We start from the raw sequence: 18,474 nt of genomic DNA, 5'->3' as shown, positions 1-18,474 counted from the left end.
AACTCGCCGGGAAAATGACTTTTTTCCACAATGAATGTCTGGCAAAAAATAGTTAATTTTGTTGCAAGCCGTTCTGAAATCCATCGGCAAATACCTCAAAATGCTTAACTCGCCGAGAAAATCACTTTTTTTCCACAATGAATGTCTGGCAAGAAATAGTTAATTGTGATGCAAGCCGTTCTGAAACCAATCGGCAAATTACTCAAAATGCTTAACTCGCCGAGAAAATCACTTTTTTCCCCACAATGAATGTCTGGCAAAAAATATTAAATTTCAATGCAAGCCATTCTGAAACCAATCGGCAAATAACTCAAAATGCTTAACTCGCCGAGAAAATCACTTTTTACCCACAATGAATGTCTGGCAAAAAATAGTCAATTTCAATGCAAGCCATTCTGAAACCTATCGGCATATAACTCAAAATGCTTAACTCGCCGAGAAAATCACTTTTTTCCCCACAATGAATGTCTGGCAAAAAATAGTCAATTTTGATGCAAGCCGTTCTGAAACCAATCGGCAAATAACTCAAAATGCTTAACTCGCCGAGACAATCACTTTTGTTCGACAGTGAATCTCTGGCAAAAAATAGTTAATATTGAAGCAAGCCGTTCTGAAACCAATCGGAAATTGCTCAAAATGCTTAACTCGCCGGGAAAATCACTTTTTCCCCACAATGAATGTCTGGCAAAAAATAGTAAATTTTGATGCAAGCCCTTCTGAAACCAATCGGCAAATTACTCAAAACGCTTAACTCGCCGAGAAAATCACTTTGTTCCACAATGAATGCCTGGCAAAAAATAGTCAATTTTGATGCAAGCCCTTCTGAAACCAATCGGCAAATTACTCAAAACGCTTAACTCCCCGGGAAAATCACTTTTTTCCACAATGAATGTCTGGCCAAAAAAATAGTAAATTTTGATGCAAGCCGTTCTGAAACCAATCGGCAAATAACTCAAAATGCTTAACTCGCAAAGGAAATCACTTTTTTCCCACAATGAATGTCTGGCAAAAAATAGTAAATTTCAAAGCAAGCCGTTCTGAAAGCAATCGGCAAATTACTCAAAACGCTTAACTCGCCGAGAAAATCACTTTTGTTCCACAATGAATGCCTGGCAAAAAATAGTTAATTTTGAAGCAAGCCGTTCTGAAACCAATCGGCAAATTACTCAAAATGCTTAACTCGCCGGGAAAATCACTTTTTTCCACAATGAATGTCTGGCAAAAAATAGTAAATTTTGATGCAAGCCGTTCTGAAACCAATCGGGAAATTACTCAAAATGCTTAACTCGCTGGGAAAATCACTTTTTTCCCAGAATGAATGTCTGGCAAAAAATAGTTAATTTTGATGCCAGGCCTTCTGAAACCAATCGGCAAATTACTCAAAACGCTTAACTCGCCGTGAAAATCACTTTTGTACCACAATGAATGTCTGGCAAAAAATAGATAATTTTGAAGCAAGCCATTCTGAAACCAATCGGCAAATTACTCAAAATGCTGAACGCGCCGAGAAAATCACTTTTTCTCCAATCTGAATGTCCGACAAAAAATAGTTAATTTTGATGCAAGCCGTTCTGAAACCAATCGGCAAATAACTCAAAATGCTTAACTCGCCGGGAATATCACTTTTTTTCCACAATGAATGTCTGGCAAAATATAGTAAATTTTGATGCAAGCCGTCTGAAACCTATCGGCAAATTACTCAAAATGCTTAACTCGCCGAGAAAATCACCTTTTTCCCACAATGAATGTCTGGCAAAAAATAGTTAATTTTGTTGCAAGCCGTTCTGAAATCCATCGGCAAATAACTCAAAATGCTTAACTCGCCGAGAAAATCACTTTTTTTCCACAATGAATGTCTGGCAAAAAATAGTTAATTGTGATGCAAGCCGTTCTGAAACCAATCGGCAAATAACTCAAAATGCTTAACTCGCCGGGAAGATCACTTTTTTCCCACAATGAATGTCTGGCAAAAAATAGTAAATTTCAATGCAAGCCATTCTGAAACTAATCGGCAAATTACTCAAAACGCTTAACTCGCCGTGAAAATCACTTTTGTTCCACAATGAATGTCTGGCAAAAAATAGTTAATTTTGAGGCAAGCCATTCTGAAACCATTCGGCAAATTACTCAAAATGCTGAACGCGCCGAGAAAATCACATTTTCTCCAATCTGAATGTCCGACAAAAAATAGTTAATTTTGAAGCAAGCCGTTCTGAAACCAATCGGCAAATAACTCAAAATGCTTAACTCGCCGGGAAAATCACTTTTATGCCACAATCAATGGCTGGCAAAATATAGTAAATTTCAATGCAAGCCACTCTGAAACCAATCGGCAAATTACTCAAAACGCTTAACTCGCCGAGAAAATCACTTTTGTTCCACAATGAATGTCTGGCAAAAAATACTTAATTTTGATGCAAGCCGTCTGAAACCAATCGGCAAATTACTCAAAATGCTTTTTTTGCACAATGAATGTCTGGCAAAAAATAGTAAATTTCAATGCAAGCCATTCTGAAACTAATCGGCAAATTACGCAAAACGCTTAACTCGCCGAGAAAATCACTTTAGTTCCACAATGAATGTTGGCAAAAAAATAGTTAATTTTGAAGCAAGCCGTTCTGAAACCAATCGGGAAATTACTCAAAATGCTTAACCCACCGAGAAAATCAATTTTTCCCACAATGAATGTCTGGCAAAATATAGTTAATTTTGATGCAAGCCATTCTGAAAACAATCGGCAAATTACTGAAAACGCTTAACTCGCCGGGAAAATCACTTTTGTTCCACAATGAATGTCTGGCAAAAAATAGTTAATTTTGAAGCTAGCCATTCTGAAACCAATCGGCAAATTACTCAAAATGCTGAACGCGCCGAGAAAATCACTTTTTTCCACAATGAATGTCTGGCAAAAAAATAGTCAATTTTGATGCAAGCCCTTCTGAAACCAATCGGCAAATTACTCAAAACGCTTAACTCGCCGAGAAAATCACTTTTGTTCCACAATGAATGCCTGGCAAATAATAGTTAATTTTGAAGCAAGCCGTTCTGAAACCAATCGGCAAATTACTCAAAACGCTTAACTCCCCGGGAAAATCACTTTTTTCCCACAATGAATGTCTGGCAAAAAATAGTAAATTTCAAAGCAAGCCGTTCTGAAACCATTCGGCAAATTACTCAAAACGCTTAACTCGCCGAGAAAATCACTTTTGTTCGACAGTGAATGTCTGGCAAAAAATAGTTAATATTGAAGCAAGCCGTTCTGAAACCAATTGGAAATTTCTCAAAATGCTTAACGCGCGAGAAAATCTCTTTTTTCCACAATGAATGTCTGGCAAAAAAATAGTCAATTTTGATGCAAGCCCTTCTGAAACCAATCGGCAAATTACTCAAAACGCTTAACTCGCCGAGAAAATCACTTTTGTTCCACAATGAATGCCTGGCAAAAAATAGTTAATTTTGAAGCAAGCCGTTCTGAAACCAATCGGCAAATTACTCAAAATGCTTAACTCGCCGGGAAAATCACTTTTTTCCACAATGAATGTCTGGCACAAAGTAGTAAATTTTGATGCAAGCCGTTCTGAAACAAATCGGGAAATTACTCAAAATGCTTAACTCGCTGGGAAAATCACTTTTTACCGACAATGAATGTCTGGCAAAAAATAGTCAATTTCAATGCAAGCCATTCTGAAACCTATCGGCATATAACTCAAAATGCTTAACTCGCCGGGAAAATCACTTTTTTGCCACAATGAATGGCTGGCAAATTATAGTAAATTTCAATGCAAGCCACTCTGAAACCAATCGGCAAATTACTCAAAACGCTTAACTCGCCGAGAAAATCACTTTTGTTCCACAATGAATGTCTGGCAAAAAATACTTAATTTTGATGCAAGCCGTCTGAAACCAATCGGCAAATTACTCAAAATGCTTAACTCGCCGAGAAAATCACCTTTTTCCCACAATGAATGACTGGCAAAAAATAGTAAAATACAATGCAAGCCATTCTGAAACCAATCGGCAAATTACTCAAAACGCTTAACTCGCCGAGAAAATCACTTTTGTTCCACAATGAGTGTCTGGCAAAAAAGTTAATTTTGAAGCAAGCCGTTCTGAAACCAATCGGCAAATTACTCAAAATGCTTAACTCGCCGGGAAAATGACTTTTTTCCACAATGAATGCCTGGCAAAAAATAGTTAATTTTGTTGCAAGCCGTTCTGAAATCCATCGGCAAATAACTCAAAATGCTTAACTCGCCGAGAAAATCACTTTTGTTCCACAATGAATGTCTGGCAAAAAATAGTTAATTGTGATGCAAGCCGTTCTGAAACCAATCGGCAAATAACTCAAAATGCTTAACTCGCCGAGAAAATCACTTTTTTCCAAATGAATGTCTGGCAGAAAATAGTCAATTTTGATGCAAGCCGTTCTCAAACCAATCGGCAAATTACTCAAAATGCTTAACTCGCCGGGAAAATGACTTTTTTCCACAATGAATGTCTGGCAAAAAATAGTTAATTGTGATGCAAGCCGTTCTGAAACCAATCGGCAAATAACTCAAAATGCTTCACTCGCCGAGAAAATCACTTTTATCACACAATGAATGTATGGCAAAAAATAATTAATTTTGATGCAAGCCGTTCTGACACCAATCGGCAAATTACTCAAAACGCTTAACTCCCCGGGAAAATCACTTTTTTCCACAATGAACGCCTGGCAAAAAAATAGTAAATTTTGATGCAAGCTGTTCTGAAACCAATCGGCAAATAACTCAAAATGCTTAACTCGCCGAGGAAATCACTTTTTTCCCACAATGAATGTCTGGCAAAAAATAGTAAATTTCAAAGCAAGCCGTTCTGAAACCAATCGGCAAATTACTCAAAACGCTTAACTCGCCGAGAAAATCACTTTTGTTCGACAGTGAATGCCTGGCAAAAAATAGTTAATATTGAAGCAAGCCGTTCTGAAACCAATCGGAAATTGCTCAAAATGCTTAACGCGCGAGAAAATCACTTTTTTCCACAATGAATGTCTGGCAAAAAAATAGTAAATCTTGATGCAAGCCGTTCTGAAACCAATCGGCAAATTACTCAAAATGCTTAACTCGCCGGGAAAATCACTTTTTCCCCACAATGAATGTCTGGCAAAAAATAGTCAATTTTGATGCAAGCCCTTCTGAAACCAATCGGCAAATTACTCAAAACGCTTAACTCGCCGAGAAAATCACTTTTGTTCCACAATGAATGCCTGGCAAAAAATAGTTAATTTTGAAGCAAGCCGTTCTGAAACCAATCGGCAAATTACTCAAAATGCTTAACTCGCCGGGAAAATCACTTTTTTCCACAATGAATGTCTGGCAAAAAGTAGTACATTTTGATGAAAGCCGTTCTGAAACCAATCGGGAAATTACTCAAAATGCTTAACTCGCTGGGAAAATCACTTTTTACCCACAATGAATGTCTGGCAAAAAATAGTCAATTTCAATGCAAGCCATTCTGAAACCTATCGGCATATAACTCAAAATGCTTAACTCGCCGAGAAAATCACTTTTTTCCACAATGAATGTCTGGCAAAAAAATAGTAAATTTTGATGCAAGCCGTTCTGAAACCAATCGGCAAATAACTCAAAATGCTTAACTCGCCGAGGAAATCACTTTTTTCCCACAATGAATGTCTGGCAAAAAATAGTAAATTTCAAAGCAAGCCGTTCTGAAACCAATCGGCAAATTACTCAAAACGCTTAACTCGCCGAGAAAATCACTTTTGTTCGACAGTGAATGTCTGGTAAAATATAGTTAATATTGAAGCAAGCCGTTCTGAAACCAATCGGCAAATTGCTCAAAATGCTTAACGCGCGAGAAAATCACTTTTTTCCACAATGAATGTCTGGCAAAAAAATAGTAAATTTTGATGCAAGCCGCTCTGAAACCAATCGGCAAATTACTCAAAATGCTTAACTCGCCGGGAAAATCACTTTTTTCCCACAATGAATGTCTGGCAAGAAATAGTCAATTTTGATGCAAGCCCTTCTGAAACCAATCGGCAAATTACTCAAAACGCTTAACTCGCCGAGAAAATCACTTTTGTTCCACAATGAATGCCTGGCAAAAAATAGTTAATTTTGAAGCAAGCCGTTCTGAAACCAATCGGCAAATTACTCAAAATGCTTAACTCGCCGGGAAAATCACTTTTTTTCCACAATGAATGTCTGGCAAAAAATAGTAAATTTTGATGCAAGCCATTCTGAAACCAATCGGCAAATTACTCAAAACGCTTAACTCGCCGTGAAAATCACTTTTGTTCCACAATGAATGTCTGGCAAAAAATAGTTAATTTTGAAGCAAGCCATTCTGAAACCAATCGGCAAATTACTCAAAATGCTGAACGCGCCGAGAAAATCACTTTTTCTCAAATCTGAATGGCCGACAAAAAATACTTAATTTTGATGCAAGCCGTTCTGAAACCAATCGGCAAATAACTCAAAATGCTTAACTCGCCGAGAAAATCACCTTTTTCCCACAATGAATGACTGGCAAAAAATAGTAAAATACAATGCAAGCCATTCTGAAACCAATCGGCAAATTACTCAAAACGCTTAACTCGCCGAGAAAATCACTTTTGTTCCACAATGAGTGTCTGGCAAAAAAGTTAATTTTGAAGCAAGCCGTTCTGAAACCAATCGGCAAATTACTCAAAATGCTTAACTCGCCGGGAAAATGACTTTTTTCCACAATGAATGTCTGGCAAAAAATAGTTAATTTTGTTGCAAGCCGTTCTGAAATCCATCGGCAAATAACTCAAAATGCTTAACTCGCCGAGAAAATCACTTTTGTTCCACAATGAATGTCTGGCAAAAAATAGTTAATTGTGATGCAAGCCGTTCTCAAACCAATCTGCAAATTACTCAAAATGCTTAACTCGCCGGGAAAATGACTTTTTTCCACAATGAATGTCTGGCAAAAAATAGTTAATTTTGTTGCAAGCCGTTCTGAAATCCATCGGCAAATAACTCAAAATGCTTAACTCGCCGAGAAAATCACTTTTTTCCAAATGAATGTCTGGCAGAAAATAGTCAATTTTGATGCAAGCCGTTCTCAAACCAATCTGCAAATTACTCAAAATGCTTAACTCGCCGGGAAAATGACTTTTTTCCACAATGAATGTCTGGCAAAAAATAGTTAATTGTGATGCAAGCCGTTCTGAAACCAATCGGCAAATAACGCAAAATGCTTCACTCGCCGAGAAAATCACTTTTATCACACAATGAATGTATGGCAAAAAATAATTAATTTTGATGCAAGCCGTTCTGAAACCAATCGGCAAATTACTCAAAACGCTTAACTCCCCGGGAAAATCACTTTTTTCCACAATGAACGCCTGGCAAAAAAATAGTAAATTTTGATGCAAGCCGTTCTGAAACCAATCGGCAAATAACTCAAAATGCTTAACTCGCCGAGGAAATCACTTTTTTCCCACAATGAATGTCTGGCAAAAAATAGTAAATTTCAAAGCAAGCCGTTCTGAAACCAATCGGCAAATTACTCAAAACGCTTAACTCGCCGAGAAAATCACTTTTGTTCGACAGTGAATGCCTGGCAAAAAATAGTTAATATTGAAGCAAGCCGTTCTGAAACCAATCGGAAATTGCTCAAAATGCTTAACGCGCGAGAAAATCACTTTTTTCCACAATGAATGTCTGGCAAAAAAATAGTAAATCTTGATGCAAGCCGTTCTGAAACCAATCGGCAAATTACTCAAAATGCTTAACTCGCCGGGAAAATCACTTTTTCCCCACAATGAATGTCTGGCAAAAAATAGTCAATTTTGATGCAAGCCCTTCTGAAACCAATCGGCAAATTACTCAAAACGCTTAACTCGCCGAGAAAATCACTTTTGTTCCACAATGAATGCCTGGCAAAAAATAGTTAATTTTGAAGCAAGCCGTTCTGAAACCAATCGGCAAATTACTCAAAATGCTTAACTCGCCGGGAAAATCACTTTTTTCCACAATGAATGTCTGGCAAAAAGTAGTAAATTTTGATGAAAGCCGTTCTGAAACCAATCGGGAAATTACTCAAAATGCTTAACTCGCTGGGAAAATCACTTTTTACCCACAATGAATGTCTGGCAAAAAATAGTCAATTTCAATGCAAGCCATTCTGAAACCTATCGGCATATAACTCAAAATGCTTAACTCGCCGAGAAAATCACTTTTTTCCACAATGAATGTCTGGCAAAAAAATAGTAAATTTTGATGCAAGCCGTTCTGAAACCAATCGGCAAATAACTCAAAATGCTTAACTCGCCGAGGAAATCACTTTTTTCCCACAATGAATGTCTGGCAAAAAATAGTAAATTTCAAAGCAAGCCGTTCTGAAACCAATCGGCAAATTACTCAAAACGCTTAACTCGCCGAGAAAATCACTTTTGTTCGACAGTGAATGTCTGGCAAAATATAGTTAATATTGAAGCAAGCCGTTCTGAAACCAATCGGCAAATTGCTCAAAATGCTTAACGCGCGAGAAAATCACTTTTTTCCACAATGAATGTCTGGCAAAAAAATAGTAAATTTTGATGCAAGCCGCTCTGAAACCAATCGGCAAATTACTCAAAATGCTTAACTCGCCGGGAAAATCACTTTTTTCCCACAATGAATGTCTGGCAAGAAATAGTCAATTTTGATGCAAGCCCTTCTGAAACCAATCGGCAAATTACTCAAAACGCTTTACTCGCCGAGAAAATCACTTTTGTTCCACAATGAATGCCTGGCAAAAAATAGTTAATTTTGAAGCAAGCCGTTCTGAAACCAATCGGCAAATTACTCAAAATGCTTAACTCGCCGGGAAAATCACTTTTTTCCACAATGAATGTCTGGCAAAAAATAGTAAATTTTGATGCAAGCCATTCTGAAACCAATCGGCAAATTACTCAAAACGCTTAACTCGCCGTGAAAATCACTTTTGTTCCACAATGAATGTCTGGCAAAAAATAGTTAATTTTGAAGCAAGCCATTCTGAAACCAATCGGCAAATTACTCAAAATGCTGAACGCGCCGAGAAAATCACTTTTTCTCAAATCTGAATGGCCGACAAAAAATACTTAATTTTGATGCAAGCCGTTCTGAAACCAATCGGCAAATAACTCAAAATGCTTAACTCGCCGAGAAAATCACTTTTGTTCCACAATGAGTGTCTGGCAAAATATAGTAAATTTCAATGCAAGCCACTCTGAAACCAATCGGCAAATTACTCAAAACGCTTAACTCGCCGAGAAAATCACTTTTGTTCCACAATGAATGTCTGGCAAAAAATACTTAATTTTGATGCAAGCCGTTCTGAAACCAATCGGCAAATTACTCAAAATGCTTAAGTCGCAGGGAAAATGACTTTTTTCCACAATGAATGTCTGGCAAAAAATAGTTAATTTTGAAGCAAGCCGTTCTGAAACCAATCGGGAAATTACTCAAAATGCTTAACTCGCTGGGAAAATCACTTTTTTCCCACAATGAATGTCTGGCAAAAAATAGTAAATTTCAATGCAAGCCATTCTGAAACTAATCGGCAAATTACGCAAAACGCTTAACTCGCCGAGAAAATCACTTTAGTTCCACAATGAATGTTGGCAAAAAAATAGTTAATTTTGAAGCTAGCCGTTCTGAAACCAATCGGGAAATTACTCAAAATGCTTAACGCACCGAGAAAATCAATTTTTCCCACAATGAATGTCTGGCAAAAAATAGTTAATTTTGATGCAAGCCATTCTGAAAACAATCGGCAAATTACTCAAAACGCTTAACTCGCCGGGAAAATCACTTTTGTTCCACAATGAATGTCTGGCAAAAAATAGTTAATTTTGAAGCTAGCCATTCTGAAACCAATCGGCAAATTACTCAAAATGCTGAACGCGCCGAGAAAATCACTTTTTTCCACAATGAATGTCTGGCAAAAAAATAGTCAATTTTGATGCAAGCCCTTCTGAAACCAATCGGCAAATTACTCAAAACGCTTAACTCGCCGAGAAAATCACTTTTGTTCCACAATGAATGCCTGGCAAAAAATAGTTAATTTTGAAGCAAGCCGTTCTGAAACCAATCGGCAAATTACTCAAAACGCTTAACTCCCCGGGAAAATCACTTTTTTCCACAATGAACGTCTGGCAAAAAAATAGTAAATTTTGATGCAAGCCGTTCTGAAACCAATCGGCAAATAACTCAAAATGCTTAACTCGCCGAGGAAATCACTTTTTTCCCACAATGAATGTCTGGCAAAAAATAGTAAATTTCAAAGCAAGCCGTTCTGAAACCATTCGGCAAATTACTCAAAACGCTTAACTCGCCGAGAAAATCACTTTTGTTCGACAGTGAATGTCTGGCAAAAAATAGTTAATATTGAAGCAAGCCGTTCTGAAACCAATCGGAAATTTCTCAAAATGCTTAACGCGCGAGAAAATCACTTTTTTCCACAATGAATGTCTGGCAAAAAAATAGTCAATTTTGATGCAAGCCCTTCTGAAACCAATCGGCAAATTACTCAAAATGCTTAACTCGCCGGGAAAATCACTTTTTTCCACAATGAATGTCTGGCACAAAGTAGTAAATTTTGATGCAAGCCGTTCTGAAACAAATCGGGAAATTACTCAAAATGCTTAACTCGCTGGGAAAATCACTTTTTACCCACAATGAATGTCTGGCAAAAAATAGTCAATTTCAATGCAAGCCATTCTGAAACCTATCGGCATATAACTCAAAATGCTTAACTCGCCGGGAAAATCACTTTTTTGCCACAATGAATGGCTGGCAAATTATAGTAAATTTCAATGCAAGCCACTCTGAAACCAATCGGCAAATTACTCAAAACGCTTAACTCGCCGAGAAAATCACTTTTGTTCCACAATGAATGTCTGGCCAAAAAATACTTAATTTTGATGCAAGCCGTCTGAAACCAATCGGCAAATTACTCAAAATGCTTAACTCGCCGAGAAAATCACCTTTTTCCCACAATGAATGACTGGCAAAAAATAGTAAAATACAATGCAAGCCATTCTGAAACCAATCGGCAAATTACTCAAAACGCTTAACTCGCCGAGAAAATCACTTTTGTTCCACAATGAGTGTCTGGCAAAAAAGTTAATTTTGAAGCAAGCCGTTCTGAAACCAATCGGCAAATTACTCAAAATGCTTAACTCGCCGGGAAAATCACTTTTTTCCCACAATGAATGTCTGGCAAGAAATAGTCAATTTTGATGCAAGCCCTTCTGAAACCAATCGGCAAATTACTCAAAACGCTTAACTCGCCGAGAAAATCACTTTTGTTCCACAATGAATGCCTGGCAAAAAATAGTTAATTTTGAAGCAAGCCGTTCTGAAACCAATCGGCAAATTACTCAAAATGCTTAACTCGCCGGGAAAATCACTTTTTTCCACAATGAATGTCTGGCAAAAAATAGTAAATTTTGATGCAAGCCATTCTGAAACCAATCGGCAAATTACTCAAAACGCTTAACTCGCCGTGAAAATCACTTTTGTTCCACAATGAATGTCTGGCAAAAAATAGTTAATTTTGAAGCAAGCCATTCTGAAACCAATCGGCAAATTACTCAAAATGCTGAACGCGCCGAGAAAATCACTTTTTCTCAAATCTGAATGGCCGACAAAAAATACTTAATTTTGATGCAAGCCGTTCTGAAACCAATCGGCAAATAACTCAAAATGCTTAACTCGCCGAGAAAATCACTTTTGTTCCACAATGAGTGTCTGGCAAAATATAGTAAATTTCAATGCAAGCCACTCTGAAACCAATCGGCAAATTACTCAAAACGCTTAACTCGCCGAGAAAATCACTTTTGTTCCACAATGAATGTCTGGCAAAAAATACTTAATTTTGATGCAAGCCGTTCTGAAACCAATCGGCAAATTACTCAAAATGCTTAACTCCCAGGGAAAATGACTTTTTTCCACAATGAATGTCTGGCAAAAAATAGTTAATTTTGAAGCAAGCCGTTCTGAAACCAATCGGGAAATTACTCAAAATGCTTAACTCGCTGGGAAAATCACTTTTTTCCCACAATGAATGTCTGGCAAAAAATAGTAAATTTCAATGCAAGCCATTCTGAAACTAATCGGCAAATTACGCAAAACGCTTAACTCGCCGAGAAAATCACTTTAGTTCCACAATGAATGTTGGCAAAAAAATAGTTAATTTTGAAGCTAGCCGTTCTGAAACCAATCGGGAAATTACTCAAAATGCTTAACGCACCGAGAAAATCAATTTTTCCCACAATGAATGTCTGGCAAAAAATAGTTAATTTTGATGCAAGCCATTCTGAAAACAATCGGCAAATTACTCAAAACGCTTAACTCGCCGGGAAAATCACTTTTGTTCCACAATGAATGTCTGGCAAAAAATAGTTAATTTTGAAGCTAGCCATTCTGAAACCAATCGGCAAATTACTCAAAATGCTTAACTCGCAGGGAAAATGACTTTTTTCCACAATGAATGTCTGGCAAAAAATAGTTAATTTTGAAGCAAGCCGTTCTGAAACCAATCGGGAAATTACTCAAAATGCTTAACTCGCTGGGAAAATCACTTTTTTCCCACAATGAATGTCTGGCAAAAAATAGTAAATTTCAATGCAAGCCATTCTGAAACTAATCGGCAAATTACGCAAAACGCTTAACTCGCCGAGAAAATCACTTTAGTTCCACAATGAATGTTGGCAAAAAAATAGTTAACTTTGAAGCAAGCCGTTCTGAAACCAATCGGGAAATTACTCAAAATGCTTAACCCACCGAGAAAATCAATTTTTCCCACAATGAATGTCTGGCAAAAAATAGTTAATTTTGATGCAAGCCATTCTGAAAACAATCGGCAAATTACTCAAAACGCTTAACTCGCCGGGAAAATCACTTTTGTTCCACAATGAATGTCTGGCAAAAAATAGTTAATTTTGAAGCTAGCCATTCTGAAACCAATCGGCAAATTACTCAAAATGCTTAACTCGCAGGGAAAATGACTTTTTTCCACAATGAATGTCTGGCAAAAAATAGTTAATTTTGAAGCAAGCCGTTCTGAAACCAATCGGGAAATTACTCAAAATGCTTAACTCGCTGGGAAAATCACTTTTTTCCCACAATGAATGTCTGGCAAAAAATAGTAAATTTCAATGCAAGCCATTCTGAAACTAATCGGCAAATTACGCAAAACGCTTAACTCGCCGAGAAAATCACTTTAGTTCGACAGTGAATGTCTGGCAAAAAATAATTAATATTGAAGCAAGCCGTTCTGAAACCAATCGGAAATTTCTCAAAATGCTTAACGCGCGAGAAAATCACTTTTTTCCACAATGAATGTCTGGCAAAAAAATAGTCAATTTTGATGCAAGCCCTTCTGAAACCAATCGGCAAATTACTCAAAACGCTTAACTCGCCGAGAAAATCACTTTTGTTCCACAATGAATGCCTGGCAAAAAATAGTTAATTTTGAAGCTAGCCGTTCTGAAACCAATCGGCAAATTACTCAAAATGCTTAACTCGCCGGGAAAATCACTTTTTTCCACAATGAATGTCTGGCACAAAGTAGTAAATTTTGATGCAAGCCGTTCTGAAACAAATCGGGAAATTACTCAAAATGCTTAACTCGCTGGGAAAATCACTTTTTACCCACAATGAATGTCTGGCAAAAAATAGTCAATTTCAATGCAAGCCATTCTGAAACCTATCGGCATATAACTCAAAATGCTTAATTCGCCGGGAAAATCACTTTTTTGCCACAATGAATGGCTGGCAAATTATAGTAAATTTCAATGCAAGCCACTCTGAAACCAATCGGCAAATTACTCAAAACGCTTAACTCGCCGAGAAAATCACTTTTGTTCCACAATGAATGTCTGGCAAAAAATACTTAATTTTGATGCAAGCCGTCTGAAACCAATCGGCAAATTACTCAAAATGCTTAACTCGCCGAGAAAATCACCTTTTTCCCACAATGAATGACTGGCAAAAAATAGTAAAATACAATGCAAGCCATTCTGAAACCAATCGGCAAATTACTCAAAACGCTTAACTCACCGAGAAAATCACTTTTGTTCCACAATGAGTGTCTGGCAAAAAAGTTAATTTTGAAGCAAGCCGTTCTGAAACCAATCGGCAAATTACTCAAAATGCTTAACTCGCCGGGAAAATGACTTTTTTCCACAATGAATGTCTGGCAAAAAATAGTTAATTTTGTTGCAAGCCGTTCTGAAATCCATCGGCAAATAACTCAAAATGCTTAACTCGCCGAGAAAATCACTTTTTTTCCACAATGAATGTCTGGCAAAAAATAGTTAATTGTGATGCAAGCCGTTCTGAAACCAATCGGCAAATAACTCAAAATGCTTAACTCGCCGAGAAAATCACTTTTTTCCAAATGAATGTCTGGCAGAAAATAGTCAATTTTGATGCAAGCCGTTCTCAAACCAATCGGCAAATTACTCAAAATGCTTAACTCGCCGGGAAAATGACTTTTTTCCACAATGAATGTCTGGCAAAAAATAGTTAATTTTGATGCAAGCCGTTCTGAAATCCATCGGCATATAACTCAAAATGCTTAACTCGCCGAGAAAATCACTTTTTTTTCCACAATGAATGTCTGGCAAAAAATAGTTAATTGTGATGCAAGCCGTTCTGAAACCAATCGGCAAATAACTCAAAATGCTTCACTCGCCGAGAAAATCACTTTTATCACACAATGAATGTATGGCAAAAAATAATTAATTTTGATGCAAGCCGTTCTGAAACCAATCGGCAAATTACTCAAAACGCTTAACTCCCCGGGAAAATCACTTTTTTCCACAATGAACGCCTGGCAAAAAAATAGTAAATTTTGATGCAAGCCGTTCTGAAACCAATCGGCAAATAACTCAAAATGCTTAACTCGCCGAGGAAATCACTTTTTTCCCACAATGAATGTCTGGCAAAAAATAGTAAATTTCAAAGCAAGCCGTTCTGAAACCAATCGGCAAATTACTCAAAACGCTTAACTCGCCGAGAAAATCACTTTTGTTCGACAGTGAATGTCTGGCAAAAAATAGTTAATATTGAAGCAAGCCGTTCTGAAACCAATCGGAAATTGCTCAAAATGCTTAACGCGCGAGAAAATCACTTTTTTCCACAATGAATGTCTGGCAAAAAATAGTTAATTTTGTTGCAAGCCGTTCTGAAATCCATCGGCAAATAACTCAAAATGCTTAACTCGCCGAGAAAATCACTTTTATCACACAATGAATGTCTGGCAGAAAATAGTCAATTTTGATGCAAGCCGTTCTGAAACCAATCGGCAAATTACTCAAAATGCTTAACTCGCCGGGAAAATGACTTTTTTCCACAATGAATGTCTGGCAAAAAATAGTTCATTTTGAAGCAAGCCGTTCTGAAACCAATCGGGAAATTACTCAAAATGCTTAACTCGCTGGGAAAGTCACTTTTTTCCCACAATGAATGTCTGGCAAAAAATAGTTAATTTTGATGCAAGCCATTCTGAAAACAATCGGCAAATTACTCAAAACGCTTAACTCGCCGTGAAAATCACTTTTGTTCCACAATGAATGTCTGGCAAAAAATAGTTAATTTTGAAGCAAGCCATTCTGAAACCAATCGGCAAATTACTCAAAATGCTGAATGCGCCGAGAAAATCACTTTTTCTCAAATCTGAATGTCCGACAAAAAATAATTAATTTTGATGCAAGCCGTTCTGAAACCAATCGGCAAATAACTCAAAATGCTTAACTCGCCGGGGAAATCACTTTTTTTCCACAATGAATGTCTGGCAAAATATAGTAAATTTCAATGCAAGCCACTCTGAAACCAATCGGCAAATTACTCAAAACGCTTAACTCGCCGAGAAACTCACTTTTGTTCCACAATGAATGTCTGGCAAAAAATACTTAACTTTGATGCCAGGCCTTCTGAAACCAATCGGCAAATTACTCAAAACGCTTAACTCGCCGTGAAAATCACTTTTGTTCCACAATGAATGTCTGGCAAAAAATAGTTAATTTTGAAGCAAGCCATTCTGAATCCAATCGGCAAATTACTCAAAATGCTGAACGCGCCGAGAAAATCACTTTTTCTCCAATCTGAATGTCCGACAAAAAATAGTTAATTTTGATGCAAGCCGTTCTGAAACCAATCGGCAAATAACTCAAAATGCTTAACTCGCCGGGAATATCACTTTTTTTCCACAATGAATGTCTGGCAAAATATAGTAAATTTTGATGCAAGCCGTCTGAAACCAATCGGCAAATTACTCAAAATGCTTAACTCGCCGAGAAAATCACCTTTTTCCCACAATGAATGTCTGGCAAAAAATAGTTAATTTTGTTGCAAGCCGTTCTGAAATCCATCGGCAAATAACTCAAAATGCTTAACTCGCCGAGAAAATCACTTTTTTTCCACAATGAATGTCTGGCAAAAAATAGTTAATTGTGATGCAAGCCGTTCTGAAACCAATCGGCAAATAACTCAAAATGCTTAACTCACCGAGAAAATCACTTTTATCACACAATGAATGTCTGGCAGAAAATAGTCAATTTTGATGCAAGCCCTTCTGAAACCAATCGGCACATTACTCAAAACGCTTAACTCGCCGAGAAAATCACTTTTGTTCCACAATGAGTGTCTGGCAAAAAAGTTAATTTTGAAGCAAGCCGTTCTGAAACCAATCGGCAAATTACTCAAAATGCTTAACTCGCCGGGAAAATGACTTTTTTCCACAATGAATGTCTGGCAAAAAATAGTTAATTTTGTTGCAAGCCGTTCTGAAATCCATCGGCAAATAACTCAAAATGCTTAACTCGCCGAGAAAATCACATTTTTTCCACAATGAATGTCTGGCAAAAAATAGTTAATTGTGATGCAAGCCGTTCTGAAACCAATCGGCAAATAACTCAAAATGCTTAACTCGCCGAGAAAATCACTTTTATCACACAATGAATGTCTGGCAAAAAATAGTTAATTTTGAAGCAAGCCGTTCTGAAACCAATCGGGAAATTACTCAAAATGCTTAACTCGCTGGGAAAATCACTTTTTTCCCACAATGAATGTCTGGCAAAAAATAGTAAATTTCAATGCAAGCCATTCTGAAACTAATCGGCAAATTACTCAAAACGCTTAACTCGCCGTGAAAATCACTTTTGTTCCACAATGAATGTCTGGCAAAAAATAGTTAATTTTGAAGCAAGCCATTCTGAAACCAATCGGCAAATTACTCAAAATGCTGAACGCGACGAGAAAATCACTTTTTCTCCAATCTGAATGTCCGACAAAAAATAGTTAATTTTGAAGCAAGCCGTTCTGAAACCAATCGGCAAATAACTCAAAATGCTTAACTCGCCGGGAAAATCACTTTTATGCCATAATCAATGGCTGGCAAAATATAGTAAATTTCAATGCAAGCCATTCTGAAACCAATCGGCAAATTACTCAAAACGCTTAACTAGCCGAGAAAATCACTTTTGTTCCACAATGAGTGTCTGGCAAAAAATAGTTAATTTTGAAGCAAGCCATTCTGAAACCAATCGGGAAATTACTCAAAATGCTGAACGCGCCGAGTAAATCACTTTTTCTCCAATCTGAATGTCCGACAAAAAATAGTTAATTTGGATGCAAGCCGTTCTGAAACCAATCGGCAAATAACTCAAAATGCTTAACTCGCCGGGAAAATCACTTTTTTTCCACAATGAATGTCTGGCAAAATATAGTTAATTTTGATGCAAGCCGTCTGAAACCAATCGGCAAATTACTCAAAATGCTTAACTCGCCGAGAAAATCACCTTTTTCCCACAATGAATGACTGGCAAAAAATAGTAAAATACAATGCAAGCCATTCTGAAACCAATCGGCAAATTACTCAAAACGCTTAACTCGCCGAGAAAATCACTTTTGTTCCACAATGAGTGACTGGCAAAAATGTTAATTTTGAAGCAAGCCGTTGTGAAACCAATCGCCAAATTACTCAAAATGCTTAACTCGCCGCGAAAATGACTTTTTTCCACAATGAATGTCTGGCAAAAAATAGTTAATTTTGTTGCAAGCCGTTCTGAAATCCGTCGGCAAATAACTCAAAATGCTTAACTCGCCGAGAAAATCACTTTTTTTCCACAATGAATGTCTGGCAAAAAATAGTTAATTGTGATGCAAGCCGTTCTGAAACCAATCGGCAAATAACTCAAAATGCTTAACTCGCCGAGAAAATCACTTTTATCACACAATGAATGTCTGCAGAAAATAGTCAATTTTGATGCAAGCCCTTCTGAAACCAATCGGCAAATTACTCAAAACGCTTAACTCGCCGAGAAAATCCCTTTTGTTGCACAATGAATGCCTGGCAAAAAATAGTTAATTTTGAAGCAAGCCGTTCTGAAACCAATCGACAAATTACTCAAAATGCTTAACTCGCCGGGAAAATCACTTTTTTCCAAATGAATGTCTGGCAAAAAAT

The sequence above is a fragment of the Scyliorhinus torazame genome, unplaced genomic scaffold (assembly GCF_047496885.1).
Source record: "Scyliorhinus torazame isolate Kashiwa2021f unplaced genomic scaffold, sScyTor2.1 scaffold_51, whole genome shotgun sequence".
In the NCBI taxonomy this organism is placed as follows: domain Eukaryota; kingdom Metazoa; phylum Chordata; class Chondrichthyes; order Carcharhiniformes; family Scyliorhinidae; genus Scyliorhinus; species Scyliorhinus torazame.
This window is presented reverse-complemented; position numbering follows the sequence as displayed.